Raw genomic sequence first — 17,101 nt, forward strand, 5'->3', positions numbered from 1 at the left:
TAACTTTAAAGCAATTCCCAAATCGGTACTCATGAAATATTATCAAAAACAAAACTTCTATATGTCTTAAACAAATAATTATTGATCCTGCTACTAATATCTAGCTTTGTGTTTCTTTTTTTTTTTCTGGTTTCCTGTTTTACTTCGCGTTACAGGTCACTAAACAAATCTATATATTTGCCCCATTCTCTATGTTGTGCAGTTTTTATTTTGGACGCCTCAGTCACATCAGATTATCAAATGCAACTACTTTTGTTGTTGCTTATGTTAAATATACTGTACTGTTATTTTTTATTCTTATATCCCCAATGGTCATAGTTTCTTTTCTATAACACTTTCATTCGAAAGAATAACATTTCGAATACACACACCCACAGAATTGTACATATATATGCGTGTGTGTGTGCGTGTTTTTGCAATATATATGTATGTATTTAGGAACTTATATATATACATAATATATGTATATATAAGTGCGTATGTGTATCTAAATATATATTGCAAAGTACTCCACAAATACACATATTTGTATACTTTATGTGTGTTTGTTTGTGCGGGTGTGTGAGAGTGTGTTCATGATGCATATGTGTGTGTGTATGTATGTATGTATATATACATACATACATATATATATATATACACACACTCACACATATATATATATATAAACACATACAAATACGCACGCACCGTGTATATTTAACGTGGTTCTTATGGGCTGTTTTATTTTTTCCATATTTGTCAAGTAGACTAATTGTCGCAGCTATTGAATATTCTAACTTATTGTTAACTATTTATAGAGTACCTTGAAATCATATATCTTGGATGTATGATTCCATGGTGCTCGATATATATATATATATATATATATATATATGTATGTGTGTGTGTGTGTGTGTGTGTGTGTGTGTGTTGTGTGTTGGCCGAAACTGCAAAGACGATTCTGCTTCTTGACTGATGATTGAAAGTTCTGAATGACCCGTCCATGTTTTTTCCTGTCCTTTTTTGCATCGTCTAACTGTTCGAATGTTTTTGTGGTCGCCTGTTACGTTCTTTTCCCATTTTTGTTTTGATTGTATATATATATTATATATATATATATATATTATATATATTACTATATTATTTATATATGTATATACACTTTCACTCTTTTGTCTCAATTCCGATTTCTCTACAAGCCAAATTCTTGATGCTGTTGAATTTTGATCTACTACTGTCTTTCACTATACGGTCGTTTTCATCGGATGAAATGTGAACTCATAACAATTTCGTGGAAGCTATATGTATATAACTATATAACAGAACATTTATATATATATATTCACATATACGTATATATATATATATTGCATACACACACACCACCACCACCACCCCACTCACACATATACATATATTCTTATGTATCAGTGATGACTATAGATAGGGTACCCGTTGTGAATAATACAACTATTTCCAAGAATAACAGAGAGGAAGCTTAAAATTACTTCCCAGTCTCCAGTTGCATTATTAACGCCACTAAATGTAAATTCATTGTCCATAGCCGCGCAGTTTGCAAACTGAATTCAAAATTTCCAAAGATAAGCTCCTGGATATATCCGTACGTAGATTAAAAGATATTTTAGGCCGCACATATTTCTATAACTGCGAAATCTCCATAGAAATAAAGAATTATCTGAAAGTGAAGAACTGTGGGGAAATATGTTCCGTTTAGTGCAGCTCTGTATTAGCATCAGCATCGTCGTCGTCAACATCATCATGATCATCAACAGCAGCAGCATTATCATCATCATCATCATAATTTTCATCGGCAGCGGCGTGCCCGGTGTCGTTGTCGCCATCATCGTCATCGTCATCAACATCATCGTCTCTGTCATCACCATCATCATTGTCATCGTCAGTGGCAATAGCAACGGCAGTCATATTAGTTGTAGTAGTGGTCGTAGTAGTGGTAATAGTAACAGCAGAAATACTGATAGTACATTCAACACTGTTGTATATGACTACAGGAGGCGCAATGGCCCAGTGGTTAGGGCAGCAGACTGCCGGTCGTAGGATCGTGGTTCCGATTCCCAGACCGAGCGTTGTGAGTGTTTATTGAGCAAAGACACCTAAAGCTCCACGAGTCTCCGGCAAGGGGTGGTGGAAAACCCTGCCTCACTCACTTTTTCTTCCTGTTTCTGTTGTACCTGTATTTCAAAGGGCCGGCCGTGTCACACTCTGTGTCACACTGAATCTCCTCGAGAACTACGTTAAGGGTACACTTGTCTGTGGAGTGCTCAGCCACTTGCACGTTAATTTCACGAGCAAGCTGTTCAATTGATCGGATCATCTGGGACCCTCGTCGTCGTAACCGATGCGGTGCCACAATATGACCACAACAAATCTTATGAAACTTACTCTTGAAGGACATTCTGTTATACATACTTGATTTTTTTTTCGTAGATATTAACTATTTCTCACCGTTCTTTATTTGTGCATAATAATATAAATACAACAATATATATAAATATATAAAGTTAATCCAAACATGAAAACACAAAGAGAAAACACAACAACGCGAGGACGTGGAACAAGTATAGTGTTACTGGACGCTCGAGAAAGGAAAGAAAGGAGGATATAACGTTTCGAGCGGAGCTCTTCGTCAGAAAAATAGGAAAAAGGAAAGATCAAGGAAGGGAAGACGGAGGAAAAATCACTTGTATATATAAATATACCATACATGTATACATACATACGTACGTACATACTTGCATGCATATATACATACATACATGCATACATACATACATACATACATACATACATACATACATACATACATACATACATACATACATACATGCATACATACTTACGTACGTACATACATACATACATACATACATACATACATACATACATACATACATACATACATATATACATACATACATAAAAACATGCATACATGTGTGTTTGTGTTGTATAGTTTATACATAAAAGAGACGACTATGCTGGATTTTATTTTTAAGGAATTATGGATATTCCCCCATTAGTCTTTTATATGAAGTTTCGAACAACAGCGTTTCTAAATTATTTAATCTATTAACGCCTCACATTCTTATCAGCGTCATCGTCAGGAGGAAATGGCAGTAAATGATGGTGTGCTTTTCATACGCCTTTTAGCAGGTCTCAATGGATACACTTTATACACGTACATTATACCAAAAGATCCAAATGAATCCCTGTGAAACCGTTAAACACGATAATTTTTTCTCACGAAAATGTGAGGTTAGTGTGGGTGGACTATGATACATAAATATGATTGTTTCCGTACTGAAGAGTGTTTTTTCTGCGATCTGCTGTGGTGCTGTGGTTCCTTGTTTTGATGATAAAAAATACCGTGTGTTAGTAAATGGCTCGTTTGACATGGAGTATTTTTGGATGCACTTGGTTAAATAGGAATAGACCGCTCTGCTCACTTACCTCATTTGAATCAAATTCGCCCATGCTCAGGGCGAAAGGAAGCGCGATTTTTTTAAAGGGCCTTCTAGAGTGCATACTGGCGTTAGAGTTATCAATGGTGATTTCTGAGAGATAACTATTGAATAAATCGCCTCTTATAATGGGTCACTGTTGTTTGAGGTATAAAAGATAAAAAGGGTAAAGACCGCCTTCGGTTATGAATGACCATGGGATTGCACCAAGAAATTTCCCTTTCGAAGCACAAGTCCGATCAAGATTGTTTATGGAAGACCAGAAGTCGCCCATGCATACCAGCTTCCCCTCTCCACGCCACCGGTGTAATTCAAAGGAAAGGCAAAGGCCGATACAGCCTAGCACCAGTGAAGGGGAAGGTTGTTTATGGAAGACAAGCAGTCGCCAATGCATACCAGCCTCCCCTCTCCACGCCACCGATGTTAGTCAAAGGAAAGGTAAAGCCTGATACAGTTTGGCCCCAGTGAAGTCGCAATTTATTTCTATAGATGAGTGAACGGGAGCAGCGTGAAGTAAAGTGCCTTGCTCATGAACGCGACACACAGCCCGGTCCATTGTGTAACATAAGAGCTGTTCTTGACGTTACGAAAGATTCTGTTCAGGATGTGTTGTACACACTGCACACACTCACGTCTTTTACTTGTTTCAGTCATTTGACTGCGGCCATGCTGGAGCACTGCCTTTTAATCGAACAAATCGACCCCAGGACTTATTCTTTGAAAGCCTAGTACTTATTCTATCGGTCTCTTTTGGCGAACCACTAAGTTACAGGGAGGTAAGCACACCATCATTGGTTGTTAAGCGATGTTGGAGAGTGGGACAAACACACACACACACACACACACACACACACACACACACACACACACACACACACACACATATATATATAGATAGATAGATAGATAGATAGATAGATAGATAGATAGATAGATAGATAGATAGATAGATAGATAGATAGATAGATAGATAGATAGATAGATATGTATACATATATACGACGGGCTTCTTTCAGTGTCCGTCTTCCAAATCCACTCACAAGGCTTTGGTCAGCCCGAAACTATAGTAGAAGACACTTACCCAAGGTGCCACGCAGTAGGACTGAACCCGGAACCATGTGGTTGGTAAGCAAGGTACTTACCACACAGCCACTCCTGCGCATCTTACTTAACGTGGATATACTTCAGAAAGCCATAAAATTGCAATATTCGTCTTGTGAAAGTATCTCGTTTAGCCGTATAATGCAAAAAGCACAGAAGTGCAACAGTTGCAGATGAATAACATCTGGCAGGGGTTTCAAAATTGTCAAAGCTGGATTTCTGTTTCTTGCGAGTCATTAGTGGCAAGTATCCACTATTAACTGCATGGTTAGGCAAATTTCACTTCCTCTGATGTAGAAAACGCTAATTAACCAGCCAGTAGTATCGCAAATAGAAAGAAGGTTAGATAAAAATTCGTCTTTAATGAAGGAAGTAATATAGTTTTAGAATAGCATCCTATATATCCTACTGGCGTGAATATAGTGTAAAGGAGCCACATCACTGCGGTATTCGCCCTGACAAATATCTTGTATAGATGTACAGCTCCAAAAAGTAGCCACTGGTTGTGGGAGACAGTGAACTTGCTAAATCCGGATTTCTGCATCCTTGCGTGTCATCAGTAGTAAGTATCCCTATCAACCCTATGCGTAGACAAATTTGACTTAAAAAACCAGTGATTTGTTGATCACTGTTTTTCTGTATCAGTAGAAGTGAAATTTATCTAAACATCCAGCTGATAGTGAATCCTTGCTGCCGATTGGGCACAACGGTACAGAAATCCGGAATTAGCAATTTATTGGACACTTTTCGTCTTTTAATAATATGTTTCTGTGCACTCCAGCATTGCATGCCAATACCCGATACTTTCCCAAGACGAATACGTTGAGTAAGACATACTGAATGTTTTTCTCAGTAAATACTACTGATGTTGCTAATAACGCGTGTGTGTGTGTGTGTATGCATGCATGTATACATGCATGTATGCATGCATGTATACATGCATGTATGCATGCATGTATGTATATGTATGTATACAGTGAGAGAGTGAAAGAAAAAGAGAGAATATACTATGTTGCGATAGACATTGCTATGACGTAATACACAGAAGCATGAGCAAAATCGAAGTTATTGGCGCAATACCTTCTTAATAAACTTTCTTTTCTAATAACTTCCGTTTCTTTTCAGCCAGAGATGCAGGTTTTTTTATGTGCTTAAAGAAAGAAATCCCATTATTATGCCGTAATTACACAAAACGGTTCATAGCATTTCCTTATTATACTATATTAAACACAGCCAAGCTAGTGTTGAGGTTTCTCGTCTTTCAAACACACACAAACATATAATTTCAAATACGTATATACTTTATTAAAGTTTGTTTTACGTCGAGTTATAACGAAAACAATTTGAAAACTGAAAGATGATTCAATATGTTTTGTAGACTACAAATTTAACTTTCTTTAAAAAACAATAATGGAGTGCAGGTTTGCTCTGAATAAAGGCACTACCTTTTAGTGTCTGGCAGCTGCATCTTGCCAGGTATTATCTGGTGGACTGGCATCACCGGTCATCATTCAACTCCTAATCTCTCACTTATGGCTCCCAGTCGCAGATCCTGGAACCCGATTTCAGCTAGTGGGCCGAACCAAGTGAGTGTGTGGTGTTAACATTGTACCAGAAGTTGAAGGATTCTGGGTAACACTTCCTAATGAGTCACCAGCTAGGATGAAGGACCCTGCTCAGGTCAACAGCCTAGTGTTCGGTGCCAAAGAATGTCTCACGATTGTGGATAAGAGCTTGGAAAGGAATGAACACCACCAAACTAACACGCCCATAATGCGCTCATAATGATGACAACCAGATCAAAGCCCATACGGGATCGGTTGTCACTCGGGTTAACATCAAAGTGTGAAGGACTTCATTTCGCCGACCAACAATGGGCAGCAGAAGACCAAGAGAAGTGTCGAAATCTGGATGTACCATCGTCAACGTCTGCCTCAAACGACTACATAATAAAGGGATAGGAAGGAAATAACAAACGAACGAATGAAGGTACAAGAATAATGTTGATATAGACTTCAATGTTTCGGTCTGCTTAGCCTATCAACACTATATGTTATAGCTTTCCAAATTTGTAACCCTGTATATGTGCTACACAGCAGTTTTGTCCGCAGTACAGACGTAACTGATACTCCGCCGGTTACGATGATGTGGGTTCCAGTTCATCCGATCAACAGAACCGCCTGCTCGTGTAATTAACGTGAAAACGGCTGAACACACCAGTCACACCTACCCTTAGCAAAGTTCTCAGGGAGATTCAGCGTGAGACAGTGTGTGACAGCGCTCACCTTTTCAAATAAAGGTACAAATTGCTTTTGGAATGGAGCAACGTAAAATAAAATGTCTTGCTCAAGGATACAACGCGGCGCCAGGAATCGAACCCACGACTTTACGATTGTGAGCCGATTACTCAAACCACTAAGTCACGCACGCACCGTCACTATGGACAGATATGTCTAAGACTATGTATAGCAACATGTTTGGTTCTGTATTTCAACAGAGTTGAACACAAACCAAATACGTTATGGACTCAAACGCCATGAGAATCAACTTTGTCCTCCGTCATTCCGTGACCGATGAAGAGAAAAATTTTCAAATACTTTCATTGTTTGGATAATCTATTATTATACCATCACGACCACCCCAGAAAATAAAGCGGCGAACTGGCAGATATGTTAGCACGCCGGGCGAAATCCTTAGCAGTATTTCGTCTGCCGCTTCGTTCTGAATTCAAATTCCGCCGATATTAACTTCATCTTTCATACTTGGAGCGATGTAATCGACTAGTCTCCTCCCACAAAATTTCAGACCTTGCACCTTTAGTAGAAAAGATTATTATGTCGAAAAATAGCTAAACTTGTATCTGTTTTGAAAATTAATAATGGCATGGCATGGCATTAAATGGAGATGCACTGTTATATGAGTATTTAGTAAGGAATGCATAATTTTTTTTGGTTGTTTTCTTTTCTTTTTTCATTCGTAAAATATGGATTATCACTTCCAAAAATATAATCCTATGATTTCTTAATTTTCAAAATGTGTTCTTATATTTATTGATTTACATTTCGCCATTGGGTGCTTATACACATATAAGTATGTATGTATGTATGTATGTATGTATGTATGTATGTATGTATGTATGTATGTATGTATGTATGTATGTATGTATGTATGCATGCATCTATGTATGTATGTATGTATGTATGTATATATGTATGTATGTATGTATGTGTGTGTGTATTTAGGAAGGTCGGTTTCTAGGTAAGTAGGTAGGTACGTACGTATGAACGTATCTATGTATCTATCTATCTACCTATACACACATATATACATATTTACGTACATATATTTGTACACATACACACGCACATTTATATGAGTGTGTATGCGTGTGTGTTTGCTTCTAGGTATGTAAGTGTGTATATGTATTTATACATGTACATACTATGCATGTGTACCTGGATATATTGATAGAGAGAGACTTCCAATATAAAATTATTTTATCACAAAAATTCAGTTTCCATATATGTGGAGATTTATAGGTGTATACTCATGTATTTTATGTATGCAGCATATATCTATCTATCTATCTATCTATCTATCTATCTATCTATCTATCTATCTATCTATCTATATTATATATATATATATATATATATATATATATATATATATATATATATATGTCTGTGCATTTATACATATATACATGTGTGTTTGTGTATATATTTACACACATACATACATACATCTATATAAGCATATGTACTTATAACGAAGTAGACTAAAATCTATCAAGTACTGCCCCTGTGGACGTTTTGTTTCTTTTATCATAAAATTTAATCAAATAGTCCAGTATTATTTAGAAACCAATATCGTTTAATGATCGTGGAGATATAAAATCGTTTCTTAATATATATTTTTCGCTGCCAATCTAGCTATTGGAAGGTGTGACACGATTATATTTCGCTCCTTGAGACGTGCATAATTTACAATACACGCCTGCGGCGCAATAATTTGCGAAGTCACCATGCAGTGTTCAGATTGAATCTACAGTGATGGGATAAATGAGGTCACTGTTGTATGGGACGTTGATGAAGCGCTATTGGCAGGTTTTTTGTTTTTTAATCAATTAACTTCATCTACTATTTCCTCTATTTCGTTCACAGGGATATATGTGTTACCAAATCCATGTGTGTTGATGCGTACTGTAATTGAAAACCAACAATGATTTGTAGCTGAGATATATAAGACGAATTGACAGTTATAAATGTCTCTCGCAGATTTATCAGAGCAATTGTACAGTGTGTTCGGACTAAATTTGACAGTTTGCATAAAAGGAAAAGAAACACAATATCCCACCCAAAAATAAAAGTATTTTTTAAAAAATCTTTAAACACCATCTCGATCATGGAGTTCTAAACCATTTTTATCTATGAACCCCTTTGATTACAATTTTATTCTGGTGGGCTTCCATAGCCAATTATTGTTTAAAAACTAGTTTTATAGAAACTTCTTTCAAAATTTATATTTTGTTTCACGCACATTAACTTATGTAGGTAGAACCATGGGAGTTATCAGAGAAAGAAAGCTAGATGTTTCTTGCAATAAACACATCTCAAGCGAACTTTTTTCAGGGACCCTTAAAGTACTATTGTGAATCCCAAATTTACTATACTGTTGCGTGCACCCCCAAAATCTTATATGGACCCTGATATGTCATATAGATAGCAGTTGAGAACCACTGATTTAGATTATAGTTGGGAGATAACGGTTTACTCATAATAACCACACTCACTTCTACCACGGCCTCGAGACGGCTCTGGAACATGATGCAAGCGTTCCTTCGAATACTCCTTGGATCTTGGCCATCAGCTCGGCCTTGGTGTTTCATACAGTGCGCTTGATAACTCAATCATCCGCACCCCATGCATAGTAAGCGGTGGGATTAAAACTGAAAGAATTAGAAGGCCACACGGATCAATGATGTCGTAGAAATTCTCCGACAATCAGTTGAGACGTTTTCTGGAAGTATGGCAAGGAGCCAAATTCTCCTGCAATACGTGGTCTTTCAGTAGCAAACCTCTCCAACCAGGGTTTCAGCACAAACCCAGCAGCTTCACGTAGCCAAGCTTAAGTCCCTGCTCAAAGACGTGGCTGGCATAACGTCACTCCCACTGAAGACACATCCAAAAACCAGTTTGGTGGAACTTGGTTGCATGATGTCTATGCCATGTCGTACGGCCTTTACACCATTCGCAGAACATCAAGAGGAATATAAGGTGAATCGGAATAGAGTGCTCAGTCGGATTGCCTCCTTGGCACGGCCAGAATGATAAGGAAAGTATTAAAATTTATTAAAAAATAACATAGCGTTTGGCCAAAAGTGATCGATAAAACAACTTAGCGGATCGCCAATGGATATCGATAAATTAACTTAGCGGTTCTCCATATTAGATCGATAAAATAACTTAGCATTTCGCCAAAGGAATCGATAAAATAACATTATCGGTTCTCCAAAGGAGATCGATAAAATGACTGAGCGGTTCTCTCGGACACTTCCTCGCTTTCTCTTACTCCCTATTTTCTCTATCTCTCTCCCATTTATAAAAAATTAGATTGCCGCGCTTAAATTACAAATCCGCTTCCACTTTACCATGTTGAAAATTTGATTGAAATCGGGCAAAAGGTCTCCAATCTAGACCCCGAAGTGTCCCCAAACATCAATAAAATCCCCGTTTTCACTCCAAAGCAGCCACTGCGAGCCCCAGAATGTCTCCCAATCAATTTCTCACCTCAAGTTCACCCCTGCTGTAAATTTTACATAAAAACCCAATTTGTATCAACGTTCGCCTTCTTCATTTTATAGATTAGATTGTTTTACTTAACGTGACACTCCCGTAGAGGGAATTACACCACCCCTATATAGCCCTAGGAAGCATCGACGCTTCCTGTCGGCTATGACACATTTCCTGTGTCCTTATATTTGCAAAGGAGAGGCAAGCACCCCCATCAGCTAGGACTAGCAATGTGAAGACATGCATGTTTCTGGGTCTTGCCCGTCATCAGTCCAGGGTAGAGAGTCCCCGCTAGCGGTGATACTTGCCAAGCCTTCGCAAATATATCTATTTACAGTGAAATATATTCATTGGTTACCGTAATTAGAAATATTGAATTTCTAAATGTCTCAAAGAGACATGAGCTGTGGTGAAACGATAGAATGGTTGTATAAAGTCAACATAACGTTACAGTCCTGTAGAGGGAATTACACCACCGCTGTTTAGCCCTAGGAAGCATCGACGCTTCCTGTCGGCTTTGACACATTTACTATGTCCTTGGACTGATGACGGGCATGTCTTCAGGTTGCTAGTCCTAGCTGGTGGGGGTCCTTGCCTCCCCTTTGCAAATATAAGGACACAGGACATATGTCAAAGCCGACAGGAAGCGTCGATGCCTCCTAGGGCTATATAGCGGTGGTGTAATTCCCTCTACGGGACTGTCACGTTATGTTGACTTTACACAACCACTCTATCGCTCCACCACCGCTCATGTTTCTTTGAGACATTTAGAAATTCAATATTTCTAATTGTTTTACTTGTTTCGGTATTATGACCCGATTTCATTCAAGTCTACGCAGGCCACATTTTAAATGATGAGAAATTTTGCCCTAGAGGCGATGTCTTTCAACTGAGCAAACTCAAAGTTGCCATGAAAACTCGCTAGCACTTTTAACATAGGTGTGCATATTTTCACCTAAATCCGACCACATATGCAAACATTATATATATATACATATATATATATATATATATATATATATATATATATATACGCATTAAATATGTACATATATACGCATTATATATGCATGTCTACACACACACACACACACACACACATATATATATATCTACACACATATATATAAATATATACACTTTATATATACACATATATATATGTATAGACATTATATATATATATTTATATATACACACATATATACAAATTAACACAATATATCTGATTAATAATATCTGTTATGATTGTGCGCTGGTGGTAGGCGAAAATAATTCACCGTTCTAAAAGATCTGTGGCAGGAATATTTAAACTGTTGCGGCTGTCAAAACTTTCTCTCTATAGATACAAACAGACGTACAGTGAGAGAAGTGGTGGAAGAAAGAGTGACAGAGAGACGGCGAAGCTGTCGAACGTCGTTATAGAGAGAAATTGGAGGTAAGGGAGGAAAGAGAGAGAGACGGGGGAAGACAAGCAGATATGAAAAAGAGAGAAACGACAAACACTTGTCAAATTGTGAGATTTTTTGCCTTAGTAACCACAGCTTTTGGGACAGGGATTTCTAACCTAGCCCACTCACATCCTTGCCTCTTTTTACATGTCCCTACGCACGGGTGAGGTTGTGGTTGTTACTTTCTGTTGCTTCCTTTCTGTTTCTTATCGCCACATTCTCCCTCTTTGTTTCTCTCTCTCCTTTCTCCCTCACTTTCACACTCTCTTACTCTTCATTTCTCTCGGACTTTCCCTCGCTTTCTCTTACTTTCTATATTTCTCTATCTATCTCTCTCCCATTTATAAACAACAAAAGATCTTGATTAAGTTGAGAAAGAAAATATTTTTTACGTTTTTTAAACCCTTCGTCGTTATTCTCATTCACTCATTATCACTTTCTCCCTTCCTTTCACTTTCTCTCTATAACGTCGTTTGATAGCGTCTACTATCTTTCCTCCGCCACCTTCGCCAGCGCTGTCACTCTCTCTCTCTCTCTCTCTCTACGTCTGTCCGCATTCATAGAGAGAATTATCATCGCCACCACTACCACCACACAATCATGAGGATCTTTCTCTATATATATATAGAGAGAGAGGGGAGGAGGGAAAGTAATAATGAGTGAATGAGAATAACGACGAAGGGTTTAAAAAACGTAAAGATATTGAAGGCGGTGGAGGAAAGATAGATGTTATCAAACGACGTTATAGAGAGAAAGTGAAAGGAAGAGAGAGAGAGATGGAGGAAGACAGGCAGATTAATAGAATGAGAGTAGACTTGTCAAAATGTGCATTTTTTGTCCTAGTAACCACACCTTTTAAGATAGGGATTTCTAACCTAGCCCACTCGCATCCTCACCTCATTTTACATGTCCCTGTAAATTTTGGAGTCAATCCGACGGGATCTAGTGGCCTTTAACCCGTTCAAATGCCAAAACCAGACAAACTTTGCGCATTTCAGAATTATAATATAGAGATTAGCCATTGGAGGTTTTTGTCAACTTGTTCTTTGTTTATCTCAGTCAGAGCAAGAGCATCTATATTGCCTTTGTCAGCTGTGGGATACCTGTTCCATCAATTTGATTCATCAACTTGCTTATAACAGAATCTAATCCACCGGCACCCCATGGATAGTACGCGGAGCTAGCTTAAAGAGGAAGTATGTTTAACATTCCAGCGTTCGGCATTTCTATTTTCAAAGGACTAAATTGCAATAATAGCCTTTCTATATCATAAAACTGAGGTCTATCTCTTTGGTTATGCTGACGCCTACCATTACTTCGTCGTTCACTACCATCATCATCTCTGTCTTTCTGAGTTTCTCTTGGGCGAAGAGCATAATTTGTAACTTTTCCCAGAAATTTAAAACATAGCTTACAGAATCTTGATCTTGTTGTGAAGGCGTAGTTCTTGGTGTGTTGGAAAAATCTTCTGCTAGAAGATGCTAATGTCTAAAAACTACCTAACATATCACCATAAATATGCCTTCTATATATATATATATATATATATATATATATATATATATATATATACATATATATATTAATCAATATCAGAGTAGCAAAAAATTCAACAGCGGTCCAGTGAGAAAGAAAAAATAGTCAACAGACTATATAATATACATTCAACAATATTAAGGAATGGCCTTCATAGGCCATTCGACCCACTAGAAAGAGCAGCTAAACTCAAACACTAAATAGTTGTAATTCAGAAACCAAAGGAAAATAAAAACATTTACCCTTATCATCTTTGGACTATGCATAGTTTCGACATACATAATGTTGTTGTATATATATATATATATATATATATATATATTAATGTATGCTGTATAAGAATACGAGCGAATCGAGATGCGGGTCTGCGGGGTTTTTATAACACACTTGTGTCTCCAAACAAACTTCAAGCTGAAAATTCTTTGGAGACACAAGGCATGTTGAAAGACACCAGCCTAGACCCGAGATTCCAGTACAAGAAACTACATATGTGTGTTGTACGTGTGTACGTGTTTGTATGTGTGTGCATGGTGTATGTATATTATGAACATGATAGGTGTTCTTGCATTGGCCCAAAGCAACCTTCGTATTATTTTAATGATTTTAGAATTTCTAATCTTTCCTACGAGATTTTGCATATTGCTTACGTTGTAGGTATTGAATAACTTCAGAACATGAACTGATTCTTTGTTTGAGATGCTGAATCTCGAAGTAGACAAAGCTATGGATAAGAGCGTGTGAATACTGAGCTGAAAAATCGTTTGGATAGAAAAAGTCAAAGACTACTTATGGAATTCTAAACTCCCGTCTAGCGTAAGCATGACAGACGTTCTAGCATTGGACCAAAGCAAAAGTTACGGTTTCAAGTCCCATGAGAAACCTTCGATTTTTCTGTCTAACGGGGATTTTAACACAATATTTATGTCTTGTCATTTATAGTTTTATCTGCTTCAATATTCATCGTTCTAAAAAAAGATTTCTTTCGAATTCTTGAATTTTCTAATTTCTTATGACGTCAACAACATATATAAGTAATGTATGTGTGTGCGCTCGTGTGTGCATGCATGTATGTATATTCGTGTGACTTACTTGTATGTCTCCCTTCATGAAACATCTTGCTTTTATCCAATTTCACTCTAATATACTTTTATGCATCATCATTTTACACCGACATTTCCTCATCGCTATTTTGTTTTCATTCTCCATCTATTATTGTGGTAGTAGTAGTAGTAGTAGTAGTAGTAGTAGTAGTAGTAGTAGTAGTAGTAGTAGTAGTAGTAGTAGTAGTTAGTAGTAGTTTTGTTGTTGGTGGTGTTTATTTTTCATTTTAGTCATATCGTAATTATTATTATTACTGATTTTTACCATACATCCTATTAAATATATATTGGTTTCTTCGCGAAACTGTAAATAGTGAGTTTCCATCATAAACTAGACATTCTACATTAAGATTGTTTAGCAAGTACATTTTCCTGCTTTTTATATTCCAATGTGAATTGTCAATGGATTCTAAATTATGGGTTTGCGACAGTTTCCCTGACATATAGACATTTCTCGAGCAGATGGTAAATATATACATACATGCGTACAATCATATACACACATATATACATAAAAGAACATACATAGGCACATACATATATTTATAATAAAAACATATACAGGCACGCATATATACATATATACATATCAACATACATATATACATACATATGTACATGTATTGCATTCACACATTCATATATGTGTACATTAATCGACGTGTACAGCTTGTTGTGAGGGGTTTAATCACTGCATTTTTATGACTACCATTTTCAATATTAACTTTTCAACCCTCTTAAATAACTGGTTGTACTTTTGATCGCATTCGTTTAGGAAAACATTTTTTTTTCAAAATACGCCCAATATCACAATCACAAACAGCGATAGCACAGTCGAAGAACCAATAAAAAGAACAACATCGAAAAGGCTTTACGGGTACCTTGCTTACCTTGTTTGATTAATGAAACCGATGAACCGGGCCTATTCAATATTTCAAGCATCACCGCTTATCCCTGGTCTTTTATCACTTATCTTTCACTTGTCTCAATCATCAGACTGCAATCATAAGACTCGAATTGCTTAGTCGATGAAATCGCCCCCGACCCAGTACTTAATTGGTTTCAAATTTTAGCACATGGCCAACAATTTTGGGGAGAGGTAAATCGACTTCATCGACTCCAGTACTCCACCGCTCCCTAATTATATCGACCTCGGAAAGGATGGAAGGTAAAGTCGACCTCGGAAAGGATGGAAGGTAAAGTCGACCTCGGAAAGGATGGAAGATAAAGTCGACCTCGGAAAGGATGGAAGGTAAAGTCAACCTCGGCGGAATTTGAACTTAGAATATAAATACGGACGAAATGTATTTAAGCATTTAATTTCGGAGGTGGGGTAAGTCGATTTCATCCTGCTCAGTACTCAGCTGACATTTACTTTATCGACCGCGATTGGTAAAAAAGGACAGGTTGGTAAAAAAAAAAAACGCTAATCTCGCTGTCTTCAATTCGGTTTTTAATGTCTATCCTCACCTACGGTCACGAATGTTGGATAATGACCGAAAGAGAAATATTTCTCCGAGGGTCTGCGGGAAGGAACGTTACTCGGCAAGGAAAGTAGTTCGAAAATCAGAGAGTCTCTCCCGGTCAAGTCACTGCTTCTCCTTATTGAGAGGTCACAGCTCCGGTACTACGGGCATGCGTTTAGAATGTTGCAGTAAAGAATCGCAAGCCAAATTTTTCTAGCCGAGCCAACGGGAGGAGACAAAAATTGAAATGGTCCATAGTCTCGTTTAGTCAGAATTTGGGATGCAGCCGGAAAGTGTAATGAGGGTTGATTCTGAAAAGAACCCATGGAAAAGATGCTTGAAGGTTCTAACCCCTACTACTTACCTAGAGATAGAGAGTGGAGAAGATGGATGGAGAAGAAGAAGAAGAAGAAGAAGAAGAAGAAGAAGAAGAAGAAGAAGAAGAAGAAGAAGAAGAAGAAGAAGAAGAAGAAGAAGAAGAAGAAGAAGAAGAAGAAGAAGAAGAAGAAGAAGAAGAAGAAGAAGAAGAAGAATTGTTTTTAATATAGGTAAAAGGGGTTCTGAAATTTAGAGCCAGTGTGTCAGTGGATTAATCCCACCCCAGTAGTTGACTGTAACTTCATTTTATAATCTGCCTCAGATATGTTTTGTTTTTAAACGAAGCACGTCTGTGATATATATATATAACATATTCTTTTATTCTTTTATTCTTTTACTTGTTTCAGTCATCTGACAGCGGTCGTATCTTTTAGATTCGTTTATGGTAAAGTTAGGGGTATGCAAATAAAGATCCTATTTCATTATGCCGGCTAGCGTCTTTTGATACTGACTAGTGAGTCAGTTTTTCGGGGTTACATCATGGTTATGCCGATGTAATGGGGGATAAATATAATATTAACAATAAACCTAGCATGGAATTTATAAATGACTGTTAAAGTCATGTGATTTATGGAAACGCGCATAGCGATGTATTAAATATTTATAAATTTCATCCTAGAATTATTGTTATTATATATATATATATATATATATATATATAGATATATATATATATATATATATATATATATATATATATATATAGCATTTGCAAATCTATAATTTATTGGATTGTTGTGCTGATGATGGGAACTGACCGAGGACTGTTTGATTTCGTTATTTTCCTTCTTT

The 17,101-nt window shown here is 37.1% G+C and overlaps 1 long non-coding RNA gene across 1 annotated transcript; it reads right to left on the minus strand.

Annotated features, from left to right (window-relative positions):
- Positions 1-250: 250 nt before the first annotated feature.
- Positions 251-6,882, minus strand: LOC118761710. Its single transcript, XR_004997580.1, has 3 exons — positions 6,707-6,882; positions 2,268-2,271; positions 251-261 (listed from the first exon to the last, which is right to left on the minus strand). It is a non-coding gene; the product is annotated as an uncharacterized LOC118761710 (long non-coding RNA).
- Positions 6,883-17,101: the final 10,219 nt, after the last annotated feature.

This window comes from Octopus sinensis, unplaced genomic scaffold (assembly GCF_006345805.1).
Source record: "Octopus sinensis unplaced genomic scaffold, ASM634580v1 Contig16669, whole genome shotgun sequence".
NCBI lineage: Eukaryota > Metazoa > Mollusca > Cephalopoda > Octopoda > Octopodidae > Octopus > Octopus sinensis.